The 7,207-nt window shown below is 38.9% G+C and overlaps 1 pseudogene across 1 annotated transcript; it reads right to left on the minus strand.

Annotated features, from left to right (window-relative positions):
- Window positions 1–1,683: 1,683 nt before the first annotated feature.
- LOC149149580 (omega-6 fatty acid desaturase, chloroplastic-like) lies at window positions 1,684–6,910 on the minus strand (annotated as a pseudogene). Its single transcript, XR_016263409.1, has 10 exons — window positions 6,749–6,910; window positions 6,235–6,605; window positions 4,691–4,891; window positions 4,440–4,583; window positions 4,147–4,298; window positions 3,256–3,381; window positions 2,816–2,993; window positions 2,523–2,641; window positions 2,282–2,396; window positions 1,684–2,118 (listed from the first exon to the last, which is right to left on the minus strand). The product of XR_016263409.1 is annotated as an omega-6 fatty acid desaturase, chloroplastic-like (transcript).
- Between the last annotated feature and the right edge of the window lie 297 nt (window positions 6,911–7,207).

A 7,207-nucleotide genomic window follows, 5' to 3' on the forward strand; every position in this document is an offset into this window, starting at 1 on the left:
ACCACCATCCAATGTTACTATTGCACTTGTAAGGTTGGGAGGTAGAGTAGCATTTATGGGTAAAGTAGGTGATGATCCCACTGGTTATCAAATGGTTCTCACAATGAACAAGGAACATGTCCAAACTCGTGGTGTTAAATTTGATCCTTATGCATCCACAACAGTTCCCTACACGAAGGTAACCCGTCGGGAAGGAAAATTAGGAATGGAATGTGTCAAACCATGTGCAAAAGATGGTTTTCACATTTCTGATATTAACATCGACATATTGAAAGAGGTATTCTTATAGTCATCCACACAAAATGTATACTTCTAACTACATGAAGGTAACCCGTCGGGAAGGAAAATTAGGAATGGAATGTGTCAAACCATGTGCAAAAGATGGTTTTCACATTTCTGATATTAACATCGACATATTGAAAGAGGTATTCTTATAGTCATCCACACAAAATGTATACTTCTAACTTCTTCCTTTTTTTCGCAACATTTTCCTTATCTCATGTGCTTGATTAGTTTCCCTTTTATATATTTGACCTTTCCCGTTTTTTATATTATTTTGGTTTGGTCCAATTTTTTCAATCATCTTACAGAAGCAAACTGCTTTGTAATCACTATGTGCTGATAACCACAGGCTGGAGTTAAATGCTCTTTATCTGTGACTAAATATTTAAACTTTTCACGCAGGCCAGGAAGTGCTTTGCCTAGGAGACTAACAAGTGGCATAAGGACTCATTCAAACCCGTGTTCATGCATAATGCATTGTTTTTAAAGAGTGACCTGCCTTGAAGAGCATTTATGATGTATAATTTAACATTGTTCTAGGAGAGAATGTGGATCTAGGATTCACTTATTCTTATTTTATTGTAAGAGAGGTTGAGCTAAAATTCTATATAAAGAGAAGCCCTCTCATTTGTTGAGGATGGTTGGATTTGGAAGGACATCCCCTTCAAGCCTAGTCAAAAATCTGTCAGGAGGAAGAAGTTAAGGGGCTTATTCAATGTAAGGTTCACCGTTTCTATGTCGTTCACCGTTTCTCATCTCATAGGGCTGAATTTGATCGCTGGAACTGTGTCTGTAAAATCTGTTGTAAGGGACTATATTTAAGGGTAGTTATGCTCCAGAAAAAGGGAAAAGGTTGAGGTGAGATCTTCCTTCTTCTTGATGTTTTGTTATTGATATACGACCACAAGCGGAACATGAGCAAGATTTTAGGATGTTGGTATATGACCATAATCTTGAAGAGTGAAATAAAATTCATCTATTTCCGAAGTGCAAAAAAGAAGAAAGGAAGTCATCTTGAACCTAATTTGAGGAAATCCTCAACGTGCATCTTGTCTTTTTCACTGTGGTTCACAGACACTAAGTGGCCGCTACATCACAATATCCCTGAGCAATAATCCAGGCAGATCCACCTGAAGGGATCTACCCGCTAGCCTAATATGCCAGGGCTAACCCCAAGGACGTCGAGGAGATTTGACTCCACCCTGCCAATTGGCAAGATACTTAGCAACAAAAACTTGACCAACTGAGCTATCCCTTGAAGCTAATATGCATCTTCTCTTAATTGCATTTCAATGCAATTTAATATCCACGTGGATCATTCATTGCTTTGCACTTATCCCGAAACACAGTATATGAAGATACCATTGTTCTTTAGGTATAGAAAACAGATCATACTCTTAATCACAGTAAAACAATTAATATATTTCATAATCATCACTCATAAATATCGCAAACATTTTGAAGAATCTGTTAAATCAACGAAAGTTGGGGGCTCAAGTGGGGTGCTCCCTTGGGCACATGAATTCTATGGAAAAAACCTTCATCTACCTATAGCATGGAAATTCCTCCTAATTTCCTTATGCTTTAGTGTATGATGATCCTGTTCAACAAGAGCAAACATCAATTCGTAGGTTGTCGGCAAGGTCATTGGTGTAATAGAACTATCATTACATCTTATGATGAGTTTGGCATCAATCTCCTTAAAAGTCTGAGGACTTTTGACTCCTCTTGTGCACCTTCATCCATAGCCACATAATTCTTGTCCTCGTCATATATATGACACTTTGTCATTATTGTCTTCATTAATCGCCAATTCCAGTGGGCCTCATTAAGATACTGGTCATACATACCACCCAAAGAAAACCCATTAATGAAGAAAATAAAATGAATCTAAGGATCTGTCCGCCACACATTACCTTTCTAAAAGCCATACAAGTCAAAAAGAATGCCGGATGAGATATAGTGTACATTTTTAATTTTAATTTGAAAAAATGTATACCTTGCCCCAGTTTTGGCGGAGGGAATCCTGAGCTAACTGTAGATTATAGCTTGGAATTCTTTGAGAAATATGATGGGGAATATGAACATTAATGTCATGGCACAACAATTCAATCCTGCAAAATAAATATATGAGTGATCTGCAAAGGCCTCATTATCCTGACACACACAAAATAATAAGATGAAGAAAAACAAATTGAATGAAAATAGAAAAAGGATGAATTAGTAAAATTGAGCATCACCAATGTGGATAACTGCAATGAACTGTTCCACCTAATTGAGCTTGTGTAGCATTCCAGTGTTTGGGATGTTTGAAAGGTATATGAGGTGCTGTATGATGGACCATAGTAAAAGTACTCATCTGCACAATTTCATGTCAGAAAAAGGCACACAAAGAATGCCACAAGCTTTAACGAATCCTTGTACAATTTCAGAAGCAGTAAATTAAATAAACTACATAACCAGTAGAAAATCATAGGACGAACATGCCCATTTGAATAGAGTTGATGACAAATATGAGAGAAGAGAAGTTTACCCAAAAGTGATATCCAAGCCATGGCATGAGCCAAAACTTGAACCAGCCTATAACTCCTGTCTTGTATATTATCAGTGGCCATCCAATAGCCATGAATGCAAAGACCCAAGTCAAACTTATAAGAACTTTCTTTCTTTCATATGCTCTAAATTTGTTCAAATCAAAGTGGCAATTCAACCTGTCATAAAGCAGAAAATGTGTGTGGGTATAATAGAGTATGATACAGACAAAAGCTGTTACGAGATTGGATTCATCGTTTTTCATGCTTCCTAGGTGAAGCTCTCAGCATAACAAAGGAAAAACAAATAGAAAACGTCAACTACATTCATTTAATCTTATTTGTCAAAGATCATCTTGAATTAAATGGTACATCATGCCCTATCGTACTGTAATATGGACATCCGAGACCATTAAGATAGTCCTTTAATATAGATGCATACCAGTGACCAACTGATAACCATGGACGTAATGGACCAAATCCAGCATCAAACAATGGCCTCAAAGACAGCGGTAAACAGTCATAATTTTCCCTTAGCAATGGGTGCCATGCAGTGTCTTCACCTAGCCTAGGCACAAAAGAGTCACAACTTATGTCAAGGTGCAAAGAAATTAGTCACAGATCATATCAATATCCAAATATTAGTAACTGTTCTTGTCAAGGTGCCATTACTGGACTATAAGTGTAAAATTAGTGATCCGCTGTCAAGGAGGAACCTTCACTTCTCATCTTTTTCTAGGTGGATTGCAGGAAATCTCTCTCACACACATATAGAGCCAGCCTCCAGGTCGACATGCATGGAATAATGCACAAACACCAAATATTTATTTTCGTTTGAGTATGCTAGATACATACTTGTCCATAAGTTGAGGCTTGGCAGATATGTTCTTCACTTAGGTTTTTGTTATTTAATAACTGTTTATGCCAAACCATTCTACAGGCTGAACTGGTAGCAACTATTTATCCAATGGCTAATATTGTAGAAAAAATAATAAACTCAAGTAAGAATTCCACTCTCACATAATTGCATCAGGTCCATTTAATCTCAGATGAGTTATCATATAGACTGTAACTTTTTCTGGAATGTAGGCTAAATACAAACAACTAAAAGGACTCATCATTGTCTAGAAAAATCCAAAGTAGATCCTCTCCAGGCATACTAGCAGATTCGATAATAATTTGCTTCCTTACATGCAAATGAGAAAGAAATGAAACTATTTGTTATGAATTATAGTCAGCATTTTAACCAAATTAAACAAATACCATTTGCTTCACTAATTTCCCTCTGTTCAAACTTCACACATACAGAGAGAGAGAGAAAGAGAGAGAGAACATGTTTGTCTTGGCATGATGTCTGTCATGCTTGATTCGCCATGGTTCATATGGATAGATTAGAGGTAAGAAGGCCAGCGTCCCAACAATATCCTCTATCATCTTGTTTTTTGAAAAGCACTTGTGTGCACAATCATGTCCTATCACAAAGAACTACAAACAAAAACAATTAGCAGAAGAATACAAACAAAAAAGGCATGATGACAAAATTCCCAAATTGTACAACTCCTCTTTTCAAAAATTAACATGCTCACTGTCATGAAAGCATCGTTTGATATATAAAAATAAACTGACCCCGGTGATTGCAGTTCCAGTCCATGCCCAAGCAAGAGGGAGGAGGTACCAAGGTGCTCTTGATATGATATAAATCCCTAGTGAATAAGCAGTAACTGATGTAACTACAGTTCTCCAAGCCTTAAAATAGTTAATCTCAAATGCCTGTCCAGGTATTACAAAGCAGAATTAGGTGACCTTAAAATACACCACAACTTGCACGTCTAGAGGATTTGTAATTACATGTCAAAACAACTGAGACAACGAGATACCTCCTGAGGTAGTGTATCAATGACATGCTTCAATGTCACATTATCAGGAACAGGCTCCCCAATTTGGGTAAATCCATAATCTTCAGCAAGGTGCATTCTTTCCTCTTTGTCATTAACTGGAGGTGGAGGAATAGGAACAGCCACAGCTGAGATGAATCTCAATGCCTTCTTCCTTAACCCACATAGTTGGGTTGGTGTTCTCTGTTCAGGTTACCAACAAAGTAACGTTTATGGCATTTAAAGAATAGCAAGCATCAGCGAAAATTCAAATACTGGGAACAGCGGAGACAGAGATGTACTTCGTTATTGATTGAATGAATCAATTGCCTTCCTGAAATGATACCTGTAAATCAGCTCTCTTTTATTAACACATCAATATCACAAAAAGTGGGCAATTAGTGCAAAACAAAACAAGAGGAAATTGAATGCATGGGCAAAACCCCACATAAGGTATTGCATGTTTAGTTTTTAATCTAGTCCAGTGGGTTAACTCAAGTGGTTGAGTGCTGTGCATTACAAGCAGGAGGTCATGGGGTCAAGTCCCCGGGATGGCTACCTCTGTGTATATTATTGGGCCTCATTCAATGTCCGGGCTAGGTTAGGTTGCCAAAAATTGCAACTGGCCAGTTCACCCCGTTTACCATCCTCAAAATCAGAAGTGACCAGAGAGTTTCCTTGGGATGTGCATTCACTGGAGAAAATTAAAATTAGATTAAAACTAAATTACAAAAATTGCAACCGGCCAGTTCACCCCGGCTACCATCCTCGAAATCAGAAGTGACCAGAGAGTTTCCCTGGGATGTGCATTCACTGTAGAAAATTAAAATTAGCTTAAAACTAAATTAAATATTCCCTGCGCATAAATTTCAGATTTGGTTATGCTGTTAAAATTAAATTCTGCGTATAAAAGTTATTGGCACTCTAAATCAATTTGCTGGGCTTAGAAAATCTAACATCACACCTCAACTCAACAGATAAGCCAGAAATAAATCAGATCAGCAACCTATCACAAAGGCATATTGCTTCTCTCAGGGACAAACAACACTCCAATCACTGGAGCAGTTAGGGAATCACAACCTAAAACCTCTCAAAGGACTGGAATGCTTCAACCATTGAAGCTCTTGGGCATCATAACCACTGAAATCTTCCAACAGCTCCCACTCACAGGCAGCACCCTTCTCCATGCACTGATTCCTAAAAGATTTCAGATCTGCAGCTGTGATACCATGTTAAATTTCAAATTCATGGTAAACAGACCACTCCTACAAACCCGAGGTAGTTTAAGGAATGAAAGCATCTCAAAATTGCAAGTAAGAATGCTAGTTCTACAAATACATGGATAATTGAAAAATATGAACAGCGAGAACTAAGATTCTGTAGCACTCAATCACATATGTTTTCTCTATTAACTGGAACACAAACTCTCAGACAGAGACTCTAAGAAACCCTACAGCCCAAAAACCTAATGAAACCAGTAATCATAATAAAAAAATCCCATTATGATATTCAATAATAATGCAAGCAAAGCAGTGCGGTAATCTTACATTAGTGTAATCTCGGTCGGTGAGCCACCACAAGCATTTACTGGTAACATCGTAGACCCTTCTATACACAAACGCCGAAACCCCCGAGGGAAGTTGAACACCCTTGCTGAGAAACGCGACTTTACAGGGATGAAGCAACGATGCCCCCGATATCTCATCCTGGTGGAACGAATAAAATACCTCGTTGGGCGGCAGGGGTCAATTGAGGCGCCTTTGCCTAATTTCACGTCAGCAGGCCTGTAAAGCCAATTCACTCCCAGCTTTACGTCGCCCTCCTCGTCTACGACTTGGTGCCGTATTATTCCAATGAATGGCGGTGCATTGCCGGCCCTAAATAGCGCGCAGTCCCCATTGCTAATCTTGCGACCATCCTGCAAACAAATAACAAAAATAGGCAAAAAGACACAAAAAGAAAAGTTTCAAACCTAACGCTTAATCAAAACCGGTGCCAAATTAAGATAAATTTTGCCAAAAACGTAAAATGAACGGGCAGAGGAGGGGAGATTCAGCTAACCTTTGAGACGAGGAAGCTGTGAGTGGAAGACATGTGCCACCGCTGGTGACTTAGGTGCCCATGCATAAGAATCTCATTCCTCCTCCCTTTTCCATCGCACAACACAGTTCGCTCAGAAGATCTCCACTTCCATTCCAAATAAAAAACCCATTCAGCTTTTGCAGAGGTCCGGATTCGACCTCGCGACCTGTCATTGACTGGCTTTGTATACAGAGTCACGGGCAAAAAGAGACACGGAAACCCATCCTTGGCTTTTTCGCGGAGTGCCTCGATCTGTAATGTAACCGCACTTGCCCTTATTCTGCGACCTTTTGCCCTGATTCTGCGACCTTATTCTGTGATGGCTACGTCGTGGGTTGCCCACTCCGCCAGGTGTCACAATGAGAATCAAACTTGAACAAATACTAAAGAAATTTCACAATCTGCCAGGTGTCAGCGTGAGAATCAAAAAGACGACGA

This window comes from Pinus tabuliformis, chromosome 9 (genome assembly GCF_031772625.1).
Source record: "Pinus tabuliformis cultivar Carrire ecotype Pingquan chromosome 9, CPIR1, whole genome shotgun sequence".
Lineage (NCBI taxonomy): Eukaryota > Viridiplantae > Streptophyta > Pinopsida > Pinales > Pinaceae > Pinus > Pinus tabuliformis.